A 25,741-nucleotide genomic window follows, 5' to 3' on the forward strand; every position below is an offset into this window, starting at 1 on the left:
ACATATTTGATATAATAAGTATTGCAACCAATGAGTTTGCTGAAAAAACAACAACTGAGAACTCCCCTGTTATGACAAGATCAAGGTTGAGTAGATGGAAAGAAATGCCCTCATGGAATTAGTAAAATTTTCACATTAATGTTTTACATAGGATTAGTTCATAAACCAAAGATATCTTTGCACTGGTCCAGGTCAACAATGAACAGCAAAGAATTTGTACCAAAATTAATGGTAAGACAAATATTTGAGTTGCTATGGAGTATGATCCATTTCTCAGATAACACTGGGATATGAAGAAGCAACAAGGAAAGCTCATGTTTCAACACACTGTGCAGTATGTGAGGATGAACCATATCTCTGTTTGCCTTATTTAGTGAACATTCAAATATGTAATACATATTGCATAGTGAAGAAATTATGAATTTTTTGTTTTGCCAACCATAAAGTATTTTTTTAAATTTTAATCTGAAGCAAATAATGAAATTTTCAGTTGCTTTATGTTTAATTATGAAATTACCATATGCATGATAAAGAAAGAAGTTTTGTGATGTGAAGAAATGAAAATTTTTTAAGAAATGAAAATTACCTTTAAAAATGAATTTCAATTGAATCTTGAAACTTTTAAATTCATGAATTTATGTTTCTTATACAGAATTCATAAATATTTTCTCAGTAAAACTGTTTTAATCATTTTAATTAAAATTTTATGACCGACATACCAGTGAGCTAAGTCACAGTGGTGGAATGATGCAATTGACTCATTGGTGGTACAAAGCATGGAGAATGTGTTAAAATTTGTTGAATGAAGAATCTACAAGTAAAAAAATATAAACCTCTCAAGGGTTTCACTCTACTGTATATGTTATGCTAAAAGAGCTTATTATACTCAAAGACCTGATATCCATACATGCAAAAAATAAGTGTTTGTTCACAGTTCTGAAACATGAATGTACTGCAGAGAAAGAAGTTGCCATAGCCATGCCTGGAGTTTATTCATTTAGGTATGAATTACCTTCCTAATATCAACATTCTCGAATATTGTACAGTACCAATAACAGTGTACGTGAACATGCTGCACCAACTTGAAAACTCCTTGTCATAATGTTAATGTAAACTCTTTAGAATATTCATATCTTCTCCAGATTCAGATATATCAATCAAAGTACTCCATTACATCTATAAAATGCTTTGACTAGTATTGTCTTTTGTCATCGTCTGATGTTATTTACCCATCCTTCTTTTTTACTGGTATAGTGTAGGTCACTTTCTTCTTTTTCCATTCTATAATCCATTATGTAGTCTACCCTAACACCAATTCTGATCCCTAAAAACAAGCTCTGTCAGCGTCAACAGCCAGTTTTTCCATATATTCTATCTCTTCCTACACTTCATTCTCTAGACTTGAGTACTTAATATGCATTATTTTGCATTCTTCATCCACTCCATGATATTTTTCCACATTTACCTTCCCTATTTGTCATTTTTTATTGTATCCAGGTCTCACCCCATACCTAAGGTTTCTGTGATACAAATGCACAGTAAAGTGCTTGGGACTAGGCTACTGCAGCCATCCAAATGATACTATCTCCAAAGACTATTTCAAGAGGGATTCATCCTAACCCAACCAACCTTTAACCTAAACCTAAGGAGCCGTGACCTTACCTTACACCCAGGTAAGAGATAGAATATATGGAAAAACTGGCTGTGGATACTGACAGAGCTCATTTTTGAGGACTGGAATTGGTGTTAGGGTAGACTACAGAATCAGTTATAAAATATCCATAGCAAAAACCAAGAAAGAGGCATACAGTATACCAGTCAAAAAGAAGGATGGGTAAATAACATCAGAAGATGACAAAAGACAATACTGGGTAAATCATTTTTACCCCAAGACATGAAGAATGCAAAATACAATATTGAATTCTTCGGGCCCTAACAATTTCTCCCCAGGCAGTCTGGAACTGGCATCTTTCTTCTTCAAATGATGGGACTGACTTGGTCAATATAGTAAGGCAAGAGCACAAGATAATGGAAATAAGTACTAAGAGGCATGTTGGGAGACTTTCGAGCAGGTACACATTTGATTAATTCAAAGAATGGCCTCAATTTACTCAATGACTTGTCCAGATACCACAAAGTACCAAGAATAATAACTGTCATATAGCACTTTCTGGGCAGCATGTTTTGGTAGGAAGCTCCTTCCAAGAATATGTCGCTGCAATCCTATACAGATAGTATGCTCCCTTATGTCATCCAGACTCAAAATTTAACACTATGATTAACAATGAGGTATTGGAAAAAAAATGGTCTTTGACAATACTATATGCCTTCCAGCAATCAGTTACCATCATGGTTCCTGGAAATACACTGTCTAGCAGTAATGGGAGTAGTTTCAGCCGAACGATCTGGAACAACCAGGAAGAAAATTTCAAATGAGTCTCAGTCAATGCTTCTGAACAGCCAGCATCCACTGACCCGACGACCTACATTAAACTTCCTCTTGCCAAACTTGCTCTCATCCACTTCAACCACTTGTCCACTATCAAAATTTCAGAGCTCACTTTGCAGTAAAAACTATGCCAATCAACCTTGGCATGACACCTAAAGTCAGGAACCATGTCCACAATTTCCTGGGATCAGTTATTTGAAAAGAAGACAGAATTATATCCCAGTATGTTTATTTAGATCACTCGAAGAAGAGGAAGAGCTTGACAACTGCACAGATGAGGAAAATGATACATGATTGTATTCCTTCCCCTTATTCCATCCATGAGCTTTATTCACCTCAGCTACAACAGAATTCATGGTCAAAGCAGGTAGCAACATCAATGGAGTACAACTTGTGTTTGACACCACAACGGTTTCTCCCACACACCAGGCAGCCACTACAGTCATCTCAATAGGGTTGATCTCCTTAGCAGGAACAGCAGCAGTACCATCAGGATCAGGGAATTCCTTAGCCAAAGGCAAGTAGTTCAGGAAAATGGTAAAAGAGGTCACCCAGAATAACAAGGAATGGCCACATCTGCAAGAATTCTAATAATGCAGTCATTCCATGAGTAGCCGGTTAAATAGTTTCGCCAGTTTCATCTGGACACAGCTTGCACGTGCAACTGGTCTGTCACAGTTGGAGAGCATGTGCTGTCGCCTACCTTTACACACACACACAGGAACTAGCAGAAGTAGGGAAAGATTCAGCAAAGTCAAAAGATGTATTCCCCCTTAAGAGACAAGCGAATGTCTTTAGGCCTTCCTCCGCTTTTTGCCGTACCTTTTCCATTGAAAAGGAGACAATACAGCATAATCCCAGCATGGAATCTCACGATTGTAGGTCCTTCCCCTACAGAACAAACGCAAGGTGAGAATTCACTAACACAGAGGGCATGAATAACCATAAACCTGCTTTGTGTTCACTCGTTAACATCAATCTTGCAAAACAAGACTGGGACACCATACATACAGGAACAAAGAAAAAACAGCTTCAACAACACAGCACAAGTCTGTACCTATTGCTGGGCTTATGGCATGTGAGTGGGGGACCTCCCAACCACCTGCCTGCCACCAGTTAACCAACCTGTTACCAAGTTTCAATGATTGTTTCCAGCTCAAGCAGAGGAATATACCTAAATAAAGCTTCTGGTTTCGATTTTGAAGGTACAAACTTATAATGCAATACAGTAAGCGCCTGTATTCGCGGTCTCGTGATCCGCGGATTTCTCTGTGGAATGTATATACATTATTCATGGAAAATTCCCCCATTGGTGGTATTTTTCACTGAGAAATATTCACTAATTACTGTATTTCCATACCATTTTCATGACTAAATTCACTTTTTGTGATAAAACTATTGAAATACTCCTGTATAAGCATTTTTAGAGGTTTTTTTTTGTGTTTGAACCATCAAAACAGGCAGTTCTAAGTGTTTTTAGGTTTTTTTAAGTATTTGTGGATTTTAGCTATTCGTGCGGGGTGTATGTGTGTGTGGTACATCCTGCGTGAAGACGGGGATTTACTGTATTTTGATTTAAATCTTGCAAGCAGTAATTTACCCCTACCTGTTCTCTAGCAAATCAAAGCCTTTTCTGCATTTGGTGGTAAGAGCATGACTACTCCTTGTCTATCAATACCATGTACTCTTCCGGAAAAAATATTTCACCGCATCCCATCTCTCTCTTCCTATCCTTTGCACCATGATTCACTGTTTAATCCACATCCTCATCCATTTTTCATCAGTAACATTTTTTCAATTTTATTCAGGGTTCTTGCATTCCAATTTCATATTTTCAATTTATCCTTAGTATAGAAGTTTTTAGCAACCCTATATGCCTAGGACTAGGGCCATTTATAAACTTTGTCTGTTCATAATGCAGCAAAATCGATTGAGGATTTGAGAGTTCCTAGCTGATTATGGCCATGACCCCAGCTAGTTTTAACTAGGGTTATCCACCAAGCATCCAGAACTAAAATCAAGAAGACAAAGCTCTCAACACCCTAAACTCTATGTATCTTTCCACTGCCAATGATTTCTAGTGCTCAACTGGAGTAAGGTGCCACAATTTACAAATTTGAATCTAGCCTTTACCTACAGTCGTGTCAATCTACAAGGGAGCAGATGCTCACAACCTGAGCCTGTGGCCCAAATCCAAGTAACACCAACTGCACCAGCTGGACCTAGGTGCTCACTAAGAGGCAGGGATACAGATTCTATTTTTTTAGTCATAGCTATTACTATAATATGCAAATTTTATTTTTTTGCTAAGCAAATTACATTTTTTCCTGCAAGTTGTTCAGCAAACTGAATAATGTTAAACATGTGAATATGTGAGCTTTTAGAATATGCTCAACTCTCATTTTAGAAAATGTACCAAGTATGGTTAATAAAAACAATAAAATATGAGAATAAACATAGCTTACAACCTTTACTTCTTAAGTAATATTAATAAGAAAAGACTGAGGCATACTACAGACTTGAGCAATAAAGCATAGCTAAATGAAAGGACACAGTTAGAAGATATTACAAAGTTACAAACTGCCATATAAAGTTCATATCATATTAAAGCTACAATTGTCATTCAAGATGAAAAATGTGCACAATTCACAAAAAGCTTTCAGAGAAAATGAACATTTTTTTTTCCAAAAATGCCTTAAATATTTTGGTTAATTTCATCCTGGAAGTTGGGGGGGGTTAAATTATTAACATTACTCAAGGAATGAAGAGATACTGTAATACTAAAAATCTTTAACACTGCTCAGTGCAAAGAGTAATGACAGTTATTAAAAACAAACTAAGCCTGGTACTCATACTCACATTCCTGAAACAGGCATGATCTTATAAACATATTGTGTGTTGGATGAGGCACGACCAAGAGCAATATTAAGTGCTCTGTCAACTCCTGCAGCAAGTGTGTAAGGCAGTCGTGTGAGGCTTTCAGATCCATCGTAGGGTACCAAAATGTATGGGAAAACACCATGGATATGTAGGCAAGCCTTCTGACCTGAAAGCCAAATGCAAAATAATCTTTCAAGTCTAATTTTCATTAAAGATGCTTCCGAGCATTAAACCATAATTTTTTAAAACTATAATTTGATGTAAATTTATAAAAAGAACCTTTGTACAGTAAAAATAAATAGCTTCATACTTATTATTTTTAAAATAAGTTGGTGTTCTTCAATCAACTTTGATAATATAAATTATCACATGAAATTTGACAAAAATCATTGAAAACATCAAAAGAGCATGTGGTTACACTATATTCAAAATACTGTACTGTAATTATACACAAGTTATTAAATAAATTATCACACCATTTCAATTTACTCACATCTAATAGGATTATGGTACTTAGTTTCCAATTAATTTAATATCAACACAAAAGTTTTTTGCCTGGTAGAGAAACTTTAATATCAATCAATAATCTGTATACAATCACCATTCTTATATGTACTGTTCATCACATCTGACTGTAACCCTAAATATATTCTGTAATATAACACCTGTTTTAAAGAACATAAGGTATAATATTGCATTTGTTTTAAAAGACAAAGTATGTACGTAATGGTACAAAATAATATCTTTAAACACTGAAGAACATTTTCCATATTACTCAGTCCTATGTATCATTTTTGTTTCAATAGCTTGCTAGTCACACATAACCTTCTAAACATGTCTTCCATGCCAAATTCAAAAGGGAAGTGGGTGCTAAGTACCTGTATTATGATTAATAGGCTAGTATGAAAAGTTTTAATAGCTAAAAATACTATTAGTTCATTATAAATCTGTCAAGCCTTAATGTACAGGAATCCTCATATGAGTATCTATAACAGGTTTTGGGTGATGGAAGGGAATCCTCGTATGAGTATTAATGTTACACACCATACGATTTGGCTTTATCGAGCAGGAAAGTTTCCATCTTCAATGGTCCTTAAATGAATGGTGGCAACTTTAGACTCAGCTCAGCTCAGAAAGTGGGCTTCTCAGGGAGATCAGTATTGCTCTTCACTTGATGGGGGATGTCTTGCTCCTCTCTCCCCCACAACATCTTTTTACTTATTTGCTCATAAATATACCCAGGGATTGCTGTTGGTTTTAGTTCGTATCTTTTATGACATGATGTCAGTTATAATTGTAATTTTGCAAAGAAAAGAGCAAAGAAATATTAGAAAAATCATATATACCTCCAAAAAAGTTACTTCATCTCCCGGTCTCAGTAAATTTACATAAATATTTTACAACAAATATAATCAGAATTTGTTACTGAATTTAGTTCTTATCTGCTATGATATGGTGAGAGTTGTAATTATAATCTTACAAAATAAAATAAATTATTAGGAAAAAACATGTATAACTTGGTAAAATTTATGAGTCTTTTGTAAAAGAGGCCACACACAGGGTTGTAATTACAGTAGTCACTTTCAACTTCCCATGGAAAAGTAGGGAAAATTTTTTCGAATTTTATTTACACAATGTACATTTGCATATCTTCCGCTTTCCATTGATGTGTTTTTTCTAAAACTGGCCAACCTTAAAGTCTGCCCAGTCTAGGGGTGTGCATGATATATAATTAGCCCGTCCCTTAAAGGATAATAATAAATAGCTTAAATCTCAACTTATAAGGAAAGACAAAGCTATAGAAGACCAGAGAAAAGAGAAGTCAAAATTCAGAAGTCTATCCTCTCCCAGGATGATCTAAGTGGTGGTGGTGTCAAGATGTCTCTTAAAGTAAAAACTGCATCACTGAAAGCAACCTGTGAGCTCTAAGTAATGTATCATGTACTAGTAACTCCAAAGGCATCTCAACCCAGGTCACAAGAGGCATGAAGGTATACTCTTTGAAAATACATCTCCAACAGGCCAAAAACATGAGGAATGAGGATCAGGGTGAAAGTGAATGACATGTAAAATGTACCGCCATGACAACTGCCCCACTGAGTACACTTCGAGGCTTAAGGACAAACTTACATGGGTAAGATATCGAGATGGTTTTGTAACATCGAATACAGGTCTGCTCTAATAAAGGCAGAGAGCTCCAGGTAGAACTTAGAAGGCCATGGGTAAAATATCGAGATGGTTTTGTAACATCAAATACAGGTCTGCTCTAATAAGAGCAGAGAGCTCCAGGTAGAACTTAGAAGGCCAACTATGACAAAAATATATGGACCTCATGAACCATGACTCTGGGCTATTAGAGGTCCCCTTGCACTATGCAAATTAAACCTGAGAGATTATTCAATGGAGCAAGTAGGAGATTCACTTGAACAAGGTGATGATGATGAACGGGGGCTCTAAATTCATTAATGATAGGCTCTCATGGCTCTTACTGGACTAGGGTGACTGTTCTAATTGGAAAACAGTACAACAGGAACAGCTGACAAATTCTCAAGTACTATCCATGTTTGCAGTTACTCATGACATTACTGCCAAAAATACTGCATTACACTTAACTTGAAGGAAAAATCCACTTATGGGTCATTCAGTAACAACATAAGGAGCCTGCAAGCATGAACCTCCATTTCCACACAAGTGCCCTGAGTTATACAGCCTCTTTAAAAATCCCCCCTAAGTTTGAGGTTGTGCAAGATTGCTTGAAGCACCTCAAAAGCAGGGAAGTCAGTCACCATGCAACATCACATAAATGAACACACGGGACATAGAAGGGAAAGATCCTTAAAAAAGGATGGTTAGCAAGAACACGTGTGTTGCTCTCAGAAGTCAACGACAACAACCTCTTGAACTGCTTTCCTTTCAGCCTGTGCTACTTCCACTAAGCCAGTGACAAAGACACAACACACTTCAGAAATGGCATACTCTCCTAACCATGGCAAAATGAACAAACTGAATGTGGAGCTATATTAAGGGGTGGCATAAAAGTGAAAAAACATCATCACACCCAAGAAACCCTAAATGGATAAAATGTCCCTCTACAAGAATCAGACATCATCACTCACACCAAAGCAAATTCGTGTTAATAAGAGCCAAACCCATCAACAAAATGGAATCATAAAAGTAAGAAAACACCTATCCCATCAACAGCTATGCTGATTTCTCCGCACCTCTCTTAATTTATAAGCTATATTTTACTCATATGGATTTCTCTCAATTAAAAACTACATGCACCAGACATCTACACCATAATGCACTTCATATATGATACAAATGACACATACCTGCTGGTGTGGCACCAAAAATGCGTAATATTGGGACTGTCTTGATAGGTGCCCCTCGAAATGTTGAGTACAGGGGATCTAAGCCATTAATAGGCAACCCCTGGTAGTGATCAATGGTTCCTATACGCAAGGAAAACATCCTTATCCCGGCCAAAGCAGATGTATAATAGTCATCATTGACGATGTCTACGCTGCAAGAAACAATAAAGGGAAACACTTTAGTAACCATTACTGTTACAATAATACACAACCTTGATTTTTACATACAACAGTACTGGTAAATGTAACATAATATTCAATTATAAAGGTACATCAACAGCACCTATCAGAAACATGCATATAATAAACCTGAATACAAGTCGACTTATTGTGACTCGTTGCCAACATGTATTTATGACAGGTTTTGCTTTAGTATCGACACACCTCAACACTTCCATTCCAACCGAAGTACATTATGTCTGATTGCCTGGCATTCTTGAAATTGAAGATATGCCAGATAATGAAAAATATCCCAAATAATTAGAGTTCCTACCATCTTGGTTATAACAAACAATTAACATTCCTTTCCAGTTCCAAATACGTCTGAACATACAATCAAATTACTCAACATTCCTTCTACATTCCAAAATATAGCAAACTTCAACTTGTCATGTATTTTTACTAATTACGGTACACTACGGACAAAACAGAGGCTGCACTCTTAGCCTGGGGGGCCTTGTTATATGGTACTTCAAGGACTGCTAGATCTTCAATGAAAAATCTCTCTCAACAAATTTAAGTTGTGTCAAACATCTCAGATGCAGACTTTCATATTCCTTTCGTAAGTTCTTTCTCCTCCTCTTCATCTTCAGTGCTACACTTCTTTGTGTATACAGCAGAGAATGAATATTGGTCACGGTCAAGATGACTTCCTTATCTGTCATGTTGATGACCACTGGTGCTCCTTGCACCCTGTCCACACCACCCTGCTGTCAGCTTACTAAAGACATTAGTGGCTGGGCACCCTTACCAACTGACTAATAACCATGCAATTTCTGATCCTCTCGTCCAAAAGGCAATAAATTTCTCCAGGTTGCTCTCATCCTCCAGGAACAGAATCAAGCCACAAGATTTCTTAAGATCATTCAAGGCCACTGCAGCCAGTACATGATCTTTTTGATAGTGAAACAACACTTGTAGTCTGGCAAGGAGGTTGTAGTTAGTAGCTTCTGAGCACAAGATTTGCATTATGTAGCTATGTTCTTTGGTCCATGGGCTGGTCTAAATTGGTAAACTGACTGGCGAGTACACAACAAAAAGGTTCCAATTAACTAGTTTTATATGAAGGATGATGTGCATGAAAGTCGCCCAGCAAGAGGGCCTTAGTCATCAGATAAACAATTTAATTTACAGCTCAAGTAACCCATGTATAACACAAGATATATTTGCTGCAAAAACAAAAAAATACAAGACCCAAGTCACGTCTATAATGCAGAAATATGTCAGTAATCCAATGTACATTTTCAACACTTGGATTCCCAGATGCAAATACAGCCAGAATAGCCAGAACTACACCTAGAATACTATTTATATCTGCATTGCATCTACTATAATATCCTTACGAATTTGAATGACAGTAATCTCTCTCAAACTGGCACTACTACATGCAAAACAGGGGTGGAAACATGCACAGTACAAATTAAAGAATATTCCTATGCATAGCCTTTGCTAGCCCACCCAAAAAACTAACATACTGATAGATGTATGTCCAAAGAACAGGCTTGCCAACAAAGCTGTTTCTAGCACTGAGTCAGTCATTCAGGAAGGGAATTAGCAAATGGAGACAACTGTTTCCTAAACAATGATTTAACTTAGACTATATTTATGCATTTTTCACAAAATAAGGGAGTAGATTCGGCTAATGATTGCCATATTAAGAGTACAGGCAAATTAGTCAGAATAGAATGTAGCTAAGTTAGAGTCCTAGCCTAAGCCCAAACACAGTTGAAGTTCAGTAGGCAATTAAGAATTAACTAATGACAAAAGAGAACCTAGGCCTAACTTTGTTGTTTTCCTTCCTACGATTTTTGGTAACCTCGGCTAAGTTACAGGGTACTGAAAAAAACGTGGGTTTTTGGAGTTCTGTAACAGCAAAGAATTTATGGTTATTTGCTCAGTTTCGACGGGTAACTCCAAACTTGTTCAGTTTTCTGCAGGCCAAGGTTATCTCGGAAATGGCCAAAAATATTGAAAATCTTTATTAAACAAGGGAGGGAAAAACACCACATCTTCCGAGTCAGGGCAGATGACCTACATTAGGTTAGGTTAGGGTCTCGAATAACTAAGATGGTCTAAGCTCGAAACCTCACAGCACAGCCTAGGATACTCTAGATTCACTAGGTACTGTTAAAGATATAGTGTAGCTGAGGTTAGGTTAAGTTTTTTTTTTTTTTTTTGGCAAACTTTACTCAAACACATACTTACACTCTCCCATTCTGCAGTTACTCCCCAGTTTCTGCCAGGGACTTCAAACTCTAATGTACTGAAGTGTAGTTAAGGTTAGGTTAACTTTTTTGACAAACTTTACTCAAACAAATACTTATACTCCCCCAGTCTGCAGTCACTCCCCAGTTTCTGACAGGGACTTCAAACTCTAATATATTAAAGTGTAGTTAAGGTTAAGTTAAGTTTTTTGCCAAAAAAAAATCAACCTAACCTTAACTACACTTCATCTTTAATAGTGCTGTCCCTTGTGAATCTAGAGTAGCCTAGGCTATGCTGTGAGGTTCCAGAGCATGCACATGTATATATTTCTTTTTATGAACTGTACGTGTCTATGCAGTTTGAAATTCATAGCAGTAATCCTCCTTAACACATTAAATCTAGCAATTCAATTTGCATTTCTTCAAAACTTGCCCCATACACTTTAATTTTTAATTGAATCTCTATCTGTATATACATGGCAAAAGCCGGTAAAACTCAAGACTCAGTAAACACAATAAAATGTGTTTGGTTACAGAACACAATAATCCCATAATGTTGTTTTGTATACCCTGTAACTTGGTCAATTGTACCAAAATGAGTAAAATGTGGATGTTGAAGGGCAGTCCACAAAATAATTTTCCCAAATTAGGAAGGCAAACACCATAGGGTAGGCCTAGCTTCTCTTTTGTCAATTGTTAATTCTTTATTGCCTACTGAACTTCCAGTCTCGGTTTAGGCTGGGACTCCATTTTAGCCGCATAAGTTATGACTAACTTGCCTATTCACTTAACATAGCAATCATTAGCCACAGCTTACTACCTAATTTTGTAAGAAAAGTATAAGTGTAAGTTAAATTTTTGTTTAGTAAATTGTTTGCATATAACTTCAGTTCCTTGTGCTATTTTTTTTTTTTTTGCATTTTTAATCTGTGAACTCCCTGAAATCTAATAAACAACCTTTACTATTCACATTTTTTTTATTTCATGACTCTTACAACCTAAAGTTTGTACTTTTGAAAATAGTTCTTGAAAGAAAGGATAACTTATCACTTCCAAAGTCCTATCTCAATATGTGAAGACTAAAGTTAGTAGTTTGCATCGCACTTATCAGATTGCTAATGGATGCAAACTACTATATAAGTAACCTGGTTTTATCATTGTTAACATTAAAATAGAAAAATTCTTGTTTCAAAAATATTTAAGGTAGAAATCTGATAACAAAGCTGAATTAGACTCCTGTATTGATTCTGAATATAAAATTTTCAAAGAAGACAGTTATTTATTTTCAAAAGGTCTTATTTTTACATCTAGGCCCTATTACTTGTGTTTAATTTTTTTTAAATGTCTTATTAAAACAATGGCACTGTACTCTGACATCCAGTAGGCGTATATATTGTATATTTTTTCTAGAATCTGGATATGCAAAATTCTACATGCCAAAGCCTCCAACTGGGAAAGAAAGCCAGTGGAGAAAGGAAAATAAGAAGTAAAGAATAAACTAGAAACTATATTACAAAGGAAAACCAATTGGAAAACTAAATACTGTACTGTAAACAGTGAAATGAAACCTAAGTGAGCTTGTTAAAAAAAACACACTTACACCTAGTTTGAAATTCTGTAGTCACAAAAATTCAGCTAATAATTATGAGGACCCTACCATAATTTGCCATAACTGGAAGTCAGGGCACAATGCCCTAGGTTAGGTTAGGTTAGCTTAAGGGAAGGTTAGGACAGGATATATTAGTGTTTTTTGGTCATTTTTATTCAAATACATAATTATACTTCCCTGACCTGCAGTCACTCCCAAGTTCCTGTATGTGACTTCAAACACTGATATACAGGCAGTCCCCGGTTTACGACGGGGATTCCGTTTTTACGCCGCGTCGTAAACCGAAAATCGTCGTAAACCGAAAAATCGTCGAAAATCATCAAAAATCCTAAGAAAATCTTACTTTTAATGCTTTGGGTGTATTGAAAACGATGTAAACTACATTTTCATTGAGTTTTTCATCAAAAAAACCTCCAAATTTTGATTATTCTGCCGTTTTGGAGCCATATTTCTTCCGTCGGATCGGCGTACGACACGTCGTAACCCAGGAAATAATTTCTGATGAATATATTTGAAAAGCGTCGTAACCTCGGAACGTCGTAAGCCGGACCCTTCGTAAACCGGGGACTGCCTGTATTTCTCAATAAGCAAGCATATGTATGTACATATTTCTAAATGTAAACTGTACATATCCATGCATTTTGAAATTCCCAGCTGTGACTTTCCTTAACACCCTAACTCCAGCAACCCAATTTGCATTTCATCAAAACTCAATCCCTTACACTTCCTAAGTTTTCAATTAAATCTTTATCTGTATACGGCAAATGCCATTCTAACCCAAGACTCACTAAACACATTACAGTAAAATGTTTTTGATTACAGAACTCTAGAAACCCATTATGTTGTTTTTGATACCTTGTAACTTAGCCTAATGCACTATAACAGTAAAAAGATGTTAAAATAGCAGTGCACAAAATATATTTTTAAAATTAGGAAGGCATACAACAAAATTAGGCCTAGCTTCTCTTTTGTCATTTGTTAACTCTTAACAGGCTACTGAAATTCCACTGTGTCCGGGCTTAGGTTAAGACTATTTTAGCCACGTTATGACTAACTTGCCTATTCATTTAACATGGCAATCATTAGCCGAGCCCACTCACTAATTCTGTAATAAAAATATTAGTCTAAGTTAGAATTTTCATTAGTTCATTGTTTGCATACAACTTCAGTTGCTGTATAGACTCCTTGTGCTTAAATATTTTTGAGTAACAACCTTGACTAGCCGTATTTTTTATCTCATGAATCTTACAACTTGAAAGTCTGAACACAGCTGCATAACAATTCTCCAAGGAGAGTATAATACATCGCTTTCAAAGTCCCTTTTCAATCTGTAAAGACTAAAGTTAGTAGTTTGCACCTCACATCAGATTGCAAATGGATGCAAACTACTGTATATTAACTTGGCTTTGTCATTGTTAACATGAAAATAGAAAGACCTTTCCCCATTTCAAAAATGTTTTAGGTGTAAATCTGATCGCGCAGTTGAATTAGACTCCTGTTTTGATTTTGAATATAAGATTTAAAAAAAAAAAATGTTTCTTTATTCTGTAAGATTTAAAAGGTCTTGTTTTCATATGTAAGCCTAATTAATTATGTTCAGATTTTTATAAATGTTGTCCTGCAGCACTGGCACTGGACTATTATATCTGACTGCATATTTTTTATAGACTCTGGAAAGGCAAAATGCTACAAGCCAAAGGCCCCCAACAGGGAAAGCAACCCAGCAGATAAAGGAAAATGAGAAGTAATGAAAAAAATACATAAGAATAAACTACATAACAAAATAAGGCCAATATTAAAAGCCAAATAAAAAAACAAATAATCAATTAAAAGAAACCCATGTAAGCTTGCTCAACAAAAAAAAAATTGCACCAAGTTTGAAATTCTGTAGTTACAACGATTCAGCTACTGTCTGTAATTAGGAGGGCCATAATCTGGTCATAAATGGAACAAAACTTATAGATAACTGTGTAGTACTGAATCTTATAGAAGAAAATGCAAGGTTGTTGGAATTAACTATCTATTGTTCCACTTAATGGTGCACAGTCTAGTCTGGGGAAGTTTTAAAGGGAAAAAAAAAAAGTCATAACACATCCAAAATGACCTAATTACACAACAGTCTTTGATAAGAAATGAAATACAGCTCAAGTTTTTGCCCAGTAACTCAAGATGCAAACAGGGGAGCAATTTTTGGAAAACTAAAGAATAAAAGAATTAAAACATTTCCCTAGGATAGACAAGTATCCTTAAAAAAAACATTTTATAAGCAACTGATGCAAATTAAACTATATTTTTCACAAAAATTAATTTCAGTCAAGAAAAACACAAATTCTAAATGAGTTGCAATTAGTAAAAGAAGCAATGTTAATAAAAAGATGTGAGGTGGGGTAGATCCTATTTTCTAGACCTACTAATAAGCATACTTTGAGTTTTGACTAATTTTAACTAAAACTCTGTTAAATGATTAGGCAGCAAGAGATCTACACTGAAGAGATGGGATTGGTACAAGCAGAGTAGCATCATCAGTGTAAGCAATGATCTTGCTTTCAATGCTAAACCTCATATTTTGCTTATAGAGCATAAATAGTACTTGGCCAAAAGCATTACTATGAGGAATGCCAGTGATTACATTCAGGAATTTCAGTTAAATTATACAAATCTATAGTTTTTGCTTAATAAAAACCAAGCTAAAACATCTTATGAAGTTTATGTATCTAACCACACATGCGCTGTATCTAGATTTACACATTTTCCATTGTTTCAAAGGGCATTTATGAGTAATAATAGTTACAGAGTGCAAAAAATTAAAACTTAAAAGTAATAGAAAAACTTATCCAATCTTTTTAAGATTTTAAACATATACAGTATTCATCTAGTTTAGCAAAGCTACCAGTCAAATATTCAGTTTTCTAACTTAATTTTAAAATGTTTTACACGGTTCTTGAATTTATGAAAATTTTTCGTAAGTTGGCCTGCCAAGTCCATGAAGAACATGAGATCTACAAGGGACTTTTTGGGCCAGTTATAATAAAACCTAATTTTCTTGTGTTTAGAGTAATAATAGTTATTTTATTATTCTGAAAGTATTTTACTAGTTGAACATCTGCAGAAAGTTTAGACAATACCATCCAGCTAATAAACTTGTACGAAGCTTTTAAAGATTTCAAATTAATATTACTCATTGCAATTCACTTTAAACTTGCTTAGCCTAATAGTCTCAAAAATCAATTTTTTACACCAATCTACATCATACAGGCAATTTTCAGCTAATTTGGTTGATTTTTAGTGAGAAATAATAATGTGTCAATCTAGATACATCTTCATTCTGATGATAATAATAATAATATAATAATATAATATAATGAGGTGCATTTTAGAATATCATTTGCTACAGTCATGGACCTACATCTTGTGTTCAAGCAAACCTAATTATAGTAAAGTGGGGGAAGAAAAAAACAGGGGTGTTTGGGGCAAAAAAGTAACACCCCCTTAGTCCTGCACTGTCACGAGATTTTTGTATTTTAGTGATATGTGATGTTAAACCAACTCTTCTAGTTTCAGAATTATATTTTTAATGTTTTTGAAACCAAAAAATTATGACCGATATTGACCTTTTACTGGAACCATAAGAAAAAAGTTTGAAAAAACTTTCAATTCACCTTCATATACTTTGAATTTTTTTTCCCCAGAAACATTTCAGGAGCATGATTTTGGGGAAGATAAATTCAGATGGTGTCCCTCCCTCCCTCCCTCCCTTAGTTGTTTTAAGGACAGGAACTCCTCCCTGGGGGTGGGGGTGATTTTTTCTTACCCCAAATATGTACAGAAAGTGGGGTAAGAAAAATTCATGTAACTAATATTTTTCTTGCCCCACCTTGAATTTTTCTTACCCCAATGGATGAATTATTCATACCCCACCGTGATTTTTTTCCCCCAAGATTAGATGAAACTTTGGATAGGTGCTCAAATATTTATTAATTTTTTTCAAATATGTGCTCCTATATAATTAAATCTTCCATTTCCAGGTATAATTTAGACAAAATCAATAAGCCCAAAACAGGTATAATTTAGACAAAATCAATAAGCCATCCAGGAATTAGATTAAGGTGCATGCTAATTTCTAGACTTAAGACACTATAGTTTAAACACATAAAACAAGAAATGATAAATTATAAAAAGTTGGTAAACCTTATAATGAACCAGGACAGATTAAAACAAGCTCTAAAATCACCAAGTAGCTGAAGGTGCTTCAATAAGAGCAACATGCAGAAAATACAAGATGTCAACCACGCTTTTGAAGAACACAAGGGCATCATGGAGGCAATCAAGGCACCAACCACTGATAATAGGGAAGCTGAATGGCTCTTGATAATAAACATGTTGATTTATATTCCATGATAATAAACATGTTGATTTATATCCAAGCACATCAAGGCAACCTTCACCATATCCACGTCAATTAACACTCCTTGATGATGATGTGGTCCAAGAAGTATTGGCCAATGAACCCTTGTATGCCAAAGTATTAAGCTTTAGAACTCTTGTTAATGAAATACAGGCAAGAGCTCCTGAAGGAATGAAATACAATGTCCTCCTAACAACAAAAGAAACAGAGACAACATTGGAGCAAGTCCTTCACTCCAGAGGGAGATGTGGCGTAACTCCTCAGCAAAAAAGAAAAAAAATAAATACGCACAATGAAGTGGTAACACAGAAGGTGTGTGTTGAGCAGCTAAGAAAGAAGAATGAAGAAAAAACAAAACCAAAAAAGAAACCAGCACAACAAAAAAGAAAAAATAAAACAACACCACAGCAACAGAGTGACATTGAATCAACAACTACGGAAGAGGAGGAATACATAGGTTATGGTAACACCTCATCAGATATATCTTTGGAAGATTTAAGGAAGGAAGCAGAGGAGGATGCACTAATGGAAATAGAGGAACCCACAATAAAGGCAAAAATTACAACTCCTAAGGACACTAAGTTCGAAATGCCGAAAATAACTCGGGAGTCAGAGGGAAAATATTTTGTTGTATACTATACTGAACCTCGCGTAACTTACTACTGGGGGAAAGTCTTGAGAACCTTTTCCAAGGAGGAAGGAGAAGTGTCAGAAGTGGAACTAAACTTTCTCAAGAAAAGGACTATTGGTAGTAACCCAAAGGATTGGTCGTGGATCGAGAGGAAAACATGTGATGTTTCAGTTGTTTCTGTTCAGTATGTCTTTTTTGGACCTGTACATCCAGAGATCACAAAATCAACTTTTTATTTTCCCGATGTAACTGTGTCAGGTTACCTGAATAAGCTTCATAAAGCCTGTAAGTTGTAAATAATTCAAAAGCAACCAGTAAGTACGCAGTTTATGCTCAAAGATTTTTTTTTTTAAATGAAACATGAACATTGTTTAGTTATATACTGAATATATTTTCTAATGCCAAGTTGACCCTTCCTAGATATGATTTGATGTTTAAAAAATAAATTCATATTGTCATGTTATCATTAATTGAAGAAATGCCATCTTTATAGGATAAAACCAATAAGGATTTTTTTTCCCCTTACATGTTTTTTTCTTCCCCATTTTACGGGAAAAATAAATACACAAAAAATAACAAAAAAACCATATAAGATATTTTCCTAAAATAAAATCCTTACTAGACTTTAAGCTATAATTGATTATCTTTCAGAAGTAATGGGTGGAATCCTGCCAAAAAAATCACATGGCTTTGTAGACCAAAGTTGACCAAGTTGTTATTTTCTTCCCCCACTTTACTATACTTAAAACTTCTGCACTCTATACATATCCATTTTACACTATAAATTAACCCAAAATATAATGCTGCAAATCCAGTAAAGTACTGTATTTTATTTTACACTGATATCAAAACTCTAGTTACCAAAGTCAATGTAACACATTTTCCCCTCCCATAACCCCCCAAGCACAAGGCTTTTGCATTAAACAAATAAGAAAAGTATTCATAAATACTGTATTTAGCCAGCATGGTTAAACTGCTCCCACTTCAAAAAGATGTTGACACCAGCAATTTTGTGCTTATTAGGCATACCTTTTTGTGGTGAAAATAAAGTTTACTGTGTAAGGCTGTTATGGATTGATAGGAAAATGCAGTAAAGCAAGGTGTTTGTATATTACACTAATTATCAGAATATAAACAGTGAAAATAATACATTAAAATTACAACCTATGGTGACAAAATATCTTGAGTGCAGAGGAAGAGATTTCAACATTATTTTAATACAGAGATCCTGAACATTAACTTTTAACCTTCGGCAACAACTCAATTTTTTCTAAAGAAATTAGCCTTTATGTGCTGCTACCTAAATGCAATGCAGAACTTTTTAGCACACTGTCATATACCAGTCACATACCATGCCTGGGATCACAACAGTTCAAGTGGCTATGCTGTAGCCACTGCTACTGGGTAAACAATGTTGTCTATAAGTCATGCAGAAAAATGAACAATAATATAGGCTATGCCAACATCTTAGTTTCTGTAAGGTTAAATTTAATTACAAAATACAAATAATGGCCCAAGCCACACACGATTCACAGACACTCAATAACGTAAATGACTCAAATAAAACGTGATATATTAACATATATTAACATACAGTACTTAATCCTTTGGCCTGCTGTCAGTAATTTTGTAAGTTAACCAATATATGACTTCCAACTTCAGTTCTGCAGCCTAACCCTTAACAGAGTTTACTTAACCACAACTGTTAAGCCTGCATAAGTTATTAATTGGTGCATTACAAATGCCTGGGCTACAGCTTTATTTTGGGCGCTCAACATAAACCTACAAAAAACCAAAGCCAAATCAATCTATTAAGAAATTTTAGCCTGAAGAATTTCTTCAAAATAAAGACTACTTTACAATGACATTCGTGAATATGCAAGCCTAAGCTACATAGGCATTGTAATTAGGGACTATTCATCACTTGTACTTTACAGGTTTCCAGGAATGGTTTATTGGTATATAACCCTACTTTGTATCTATAATTTTTAGGGAACTACAATGGGAAACAATGTACTGTACTGTATAAAATGCCTTAAAGGAAAAAGTTCTACACCCTTCAATGTGAATGAATGACATTCTCTCTACATATATATCTCTTCTCTATCTGTTTCACTTCACTATTGTGTCCCAGGTCTCATCTGATATCCAAGGTTTCCGTCTTGTTACCTTATAACCCAGAACTGTGCTTCTTTTCCTCATTTATTGTCTACTCCTTCTCACATATGGCTTCTAAAACTGACAACCTATTCTGATATGCAATTGCATGGGCCTCTTGATGCCATCATCTTCAGGAAACTCAACTGTCAAACTTTTTAGAGTGTCCCTGGAAAGCTGGGGATCACTGCTGACACCCACTTCCCTGTAGGTCCCTTTTTCTCTCTTGATTAATAGCTAAAGTACCGCCCGTCATCAAATTATTTGCTACTAAATCCTAGGACACTGGAACCCAATTTTTGTTTCTGTCTCTCCCAGGCCTTCCTCACCCATTACATTCTCCTTTCACATCAACAACAATTAAGAAACACTAATCTTACTGGCTACCGACACGGAAATGGCTACACTAATATGTTGAGAAGTCTCCTAGACCTACATCCCACTAGCCTACAACAAAAATATCCCAAACTTTAAGCATGGTTCAGTCTGATTTATGCATACCATAACAAATGCCTAATTTGAATAGTATTTACATATTGTGTTTCTATCATTACTTACTATGATGTATATAGCCTATTTTACTCAAGTTTTCCCATAGAGTTTAAGAAAGTTTTATTCTCTGAAAGACTTATGGGAATTACCTATAATATAACAAACGTGAACAATTAGTATCTTTTAGCTACTCTTACTTTGATTACATTTTGAAGCCATGGTAATTTTTCGGAAGACTCCAGCCAGCCATTTCCAAAGGTGCCAGCTAGCCATTTTTGCATGAAAAACCATTTTGGATTTTTCATGCAAAAATGGCCAGGAAATGATAAGGTAGTAAAAGAACCTAAAAATACCAACCTAACGTAACCTAGGGGTGTTTACTGGTTACAATTTTGCCGTATTAGTTATGGGGGGGAGCTGGTATTGTCTTACCTTACAAGTCCTTATTTTTCTCTGCTATTAGGCATTTGCGAAGGTTATGTATTGAGAAGAAATTTTTTGTTTTGATGTGATTTACCCAAGAAAAATATAAATTATAAAGTGGGAGGTGGCTGGAGTCTAACGAAAAATAACCGAAGCCATTTCTAGTGACTGCTTTTTTCTTGCCTATAGTGTCGGGTGGAACTACAAAGTTGCACACGTGCAGTGCTACATAAAATGACTTAAGAGCACCATTTCATTACTGAGCACATAAAACTGATTGTATGGAAATGTGTGGAATAGGTCTTAGGTCAATAAGCCAAGCACTGGTAATACTGTTTGTTCGTTCTTGCATAATCAAGTGGCATCACAGCAATTCAACTTCATTCTTAATCTGTCATGACTGAGAACAACCGTCACTAGCCTATTTCTTCGTCCTCAAAGCTAAGAAACAATGTAGCCTAACCAACAGCATTATTTTTCAAACTGGTCAAATATGGCTTTCCTGACAGATGCCATCAAAATGTAACTGATAAACGTTTCATTGTCAATCTTTCATTAGTTCATTAGGCTATAATGTTCCAGGTCTACTGAAGTGAGGGAACCCTAATGGGAAGCCATACATGTAGGGTCAGATTACTGTACTTTCTGACCTATGCTAAACTCATTTTTATTCACTGGCCCCCGCCACCCCCCCCCAACACACACATACAAACAAACAATTCAAGTTAAGAGGGAGGAGGTGTTTGTGTCTGCACTAAAAATTCCCAATGAAACAACGTCAAATTCGTCCGAATTACATTAAAATCCGACACAAAACACACGGGCCAATTCCATCAATATCAGCTTAAACTGCACAACAAGTGTATACAAATGTTTACCATCTGACCTCGGCTAGGCTAGCCTTCGTATTTGCCGCTTCAAACAATCCAACGCCAAACAAAGGCTCCTGGCCTACCTTGAACCTCCATCGGGCCACCGATAGGCCTATCTGGGCAAAACCTAAGAGGGTCGAGGGCCGCAAGGCCTAGCCTGCGAGGGGGGGGCACTGGCAGGCTCCTTCGGCTGGGACTACACACACACACACACCACCCATCACAAACTGATCAATTCACTGGGAGCAACACCACCACACGAACACCGAGTCCAAAACCACCACATTATAGTCGGCGTTTCGGCGCCTTCTTTCCAACGCAGTTAGGCCTATCAAAAGGAGCCCGTGGCCCTGCGACTCTTGGCCTCAGGCTCCAAATATCGGGAGTTTTCATCTGATTTTTCCCGAATCCTGGGCATCGCCTCGGGCACGTCGCAGCAACCTATTTCACACCCACAACCCACCATTTCGGTGCCAAATCGACTGCCAGGGGCGCGGGTGCCCGCCAAACAGGAGGGAAATAGGCTCAGTTTCGGAAAATAACGTCAATATTTGACTACGTGTTACAGGTGAACCAATTTTGATCCCAGTCGCACAAAAACACTATTTTTTTCGACCTTCGCCGAGATTCGTTCGCAATTTCGCACCTCCTCTGCCTCCGCCTTACCTTTAAGTTCCTTAAGTATGCATATATCTCTTCATTAATGTATAAATTAATTCACTAGATATAAAAATGTGTGAGAAACTTCGCTTCAAAACATATCTTGTATTCTTTCCCTCTCTCTCTCTCTCTCTCTCTCTCTCGCTACCTGGGAACCTGGCGGTATATTTGTGAAACTTTGCTAGGAGCAGGAGTGCCAACCTCATCCACCAACTTTCATTTCATCTTTATTTGTGAAGTTAATGTATAAACAGTCTAATGCAACTATTTAATTTCTAACACATATTTCATTATTATAATTTATTCCTGTTGTCATTTATTATTCGTAGGACTACATTTTTTTTTCTTTAAGATACTGTGTCAAATGGCAATTTTCACTTCCTACCTACAATCAGCTGAGCGGTTGATGTGAAGTGTAAACTTGACCTTTTATAGTTCATAACAAATTGATTTGAATAACAAAACATACTCAATTCAGTGTTATCATTGAGTAGTATTTCATATTCCATAAGCCGATGCCCAATAAAAAGGCCAGCGAGTGAGACAATCAAAGCTAACCTTTTCTTCAATTAGCGTTTTTTTTTTTGTGTGCCATAAAAACTGACCACTCAGGCGAACACTGGACATCGCGGGTCAGTTTTTTTTATAAAGCTTTTTACTTCACTTTTATGCACTCTCTAACTTCATTCTCAGTTTCGACGCAATGACGCTTTGGCCTTAAAATAGTTGTAGTAACGTACTAGACATATAAGAGACTCACTGGCAGTGTTGTGTTACATGCAATCCTACAAAAGCCCGCTTAGCCCGGTAATTATAATGTCCGCCTCAGTAACGTTAATGTGATCGTATTGGTAGAAGACACCTGAATATTCACTGCGTTACAACGAGGGGAAGCACCATCTAAAATATCTAAAGAATTTTATACACACACACACACACACACACACACACACACACACATATATATATATATATATATATATATATATATATATATATATATATATATATATATATATATATATATATAATCTTCTGTAGCCAGTCCTATGGGGATCCAAAAAGTTGACATTTAACAAAGATATGAGTTCGCATGAATCTCGGAGATTTGTTAACCCATTACGACACCACACATGAACACTAATTTCATACAAGGGAAATGTACGATGTCATTATGTAAAGCAAAGCCTCTCCTGAAAATAAGACACAAAAGCGAAAAACTGTCATGATTCTCAAAAGCTTTCTTTACTGCGGCTCTCTTCAGTTCTGAGCATATTCTTCCAAATCATTCATTCTGCTTTACTAAAACTCAGACATAATTAATTTCAACAGCTTCGTGTCGCTTGTATTTAGCATCTTAGTGGCATATCCATAAAGAATATTTCAAGTTGAGCCCGCTTTTAGACGGCACTCGAACCCCCCTTTTTTTTTTCTTCAACACCAACTGCTCGCGGTGTGGGCATTCATTGAGTGAATGCTGAAAAAGATCCTTAAAACAAAGCTCAAAAGGACATTTAATGATAACTTACTGCTATTACTTTAAACCTAGACTAAAAGAAAACATAATGAAGAGTCCTACATTCAAAGGACATTTCGGATCCTTAGGCTGACAGAACTGAATGCGAAAAGTTTGATGGATCAAAGCGAGACTAACAGGAATGAGCGAGTAATTATATTCAGATATCAATGTCACACCCCTTAGTACCCGTACCGGTCACCCTGTAATGATTTTATTGCACCACCTTTTGTTGCCAATACTTCGCTGTCAGTTCCGATGTGTGTAAATGTTTCTAGAATTACATTCCCCAAGCATCGGTATTAATCTACAAATATCAGTTAGTCCACGATGTCGTCACATTCGCTTCTTTAGTTTCGTAATACAGACCCATTCTTCCGCCATATTATGTCCAACTATGACATTGTCAAGCAACCACCAACATTGATCCTATGCCTTATCGGTGTACAAGACCTGGCCGACTCCCCGTGGATGGGACAAGAAAGTCGCCACTCAAACTTAATCACTGTCAAGTTCCTGCCTTCTAGAAAGGACTGACGCACGAAAAGGATAAACAAAAATTCTCATAACTTTTTGCGTTTTGTCAAACACCCTTTCGCCATTCTCACAAACCGCACGAATACTTTAGTATCCATTGTCCAAATACCTTAAAACACGAATCAAGTTGGGAGACGGAAAAGAAGAATAATTTCTTTTTGTTCCTATACTTTTCATTTTATTGAGGTCTGGGCCATAGGTATATATATATATATATATATATATATATATATATATATATATATATATATATATATATATATATATATATATATAATATATATATATATATATATTCAACAACGTGATATAAATTATTGTTTCTAAAATATCCCTGACTCTGCACTGATAAAACTAAAAAGGGAAAATTTTATAAATTTGAAACCAGGTCTATATACCATTTACCCGTCTGCGCGAGTTGTTCGAAAGAGATTTAAAAGAGAAATAAATAAAAGTAAGTCAGTAATCCTGGTTTATACCATTCGCCTCGCCTTGTTTTATCCCAATACCTAAGTTAATCTTAGACAGCTGTGCCTCACCTGAAAAAGATAATCCAGTTGTAGTGACCTTTGTGTGCATTATAGCGGTTATATGCCTCTAAAGACTTCTTTGTAATCTTTTATTCCGCTGTAGGTAGTTTGCAGCAAGGGCCTTAGAGTAAAATCGTTGTTTCAAATTCCTTGTGACCAAATACTGCTTAGGACCTCATTGAAACTGGATGGTTATTTATTCAAAAAAATTACAAACTTCCCAGGACAATGAGGACTATTAGTCTTGGAAAGCTACTAATTTTTCCGAACAAATAACTCCGCTAGATACCATCCAGTTTTCAATGGGGTCCTGTTAGTAATGGCATTAATGCACAGAACAATTGTGTAAGTGATAAAGTTAATAAATAAATAAATAAATAAATAAATATATAATATAATAAATAAATAAATAAATAAATAAATATATATATATATATATATATATATATATATATATATATAATAATCACACTTTAGTAAGTGTATTTATACGCAGCGTCTAATTCAATTACGTATGACAATAATACCAAGCTGGATTCATTCTATATAATAGAATACATTAATCGACATAACGTACAGTATACAGTTCCTTTACGATTTCTGTATACCTGCTCAACACAGCCAAACCAAATTCCACTGGATTCGGATCAGCCGAACAAACCAGGGATCCGTACCCCCCATTAACGGAAGGCAGGGGTCAGCATTCCCCAGTCGCCTTAACGGCCTTTGGTCTAACGAGCTATAAATCACCAGAACCCTGAGACTAGGCCTAAGGAATGCTTC

Source organism: Macrobrachium rosenbergii, chromosome 48 (genome assembly GCF_040412425.1).
Source record: "Macrobrachium rosenbergii isolate ZJJX-2024 chromosome 48, ASM4041242v1, whole genome shotgun sequence".
Classification (NCBI taxonomy): Eukaryota; Metazoa; Arthropoda; class Malacostraca; order Decapoda; family Palaemonidae; genus Macrobrachium; species Macrobrachium rosenbergii.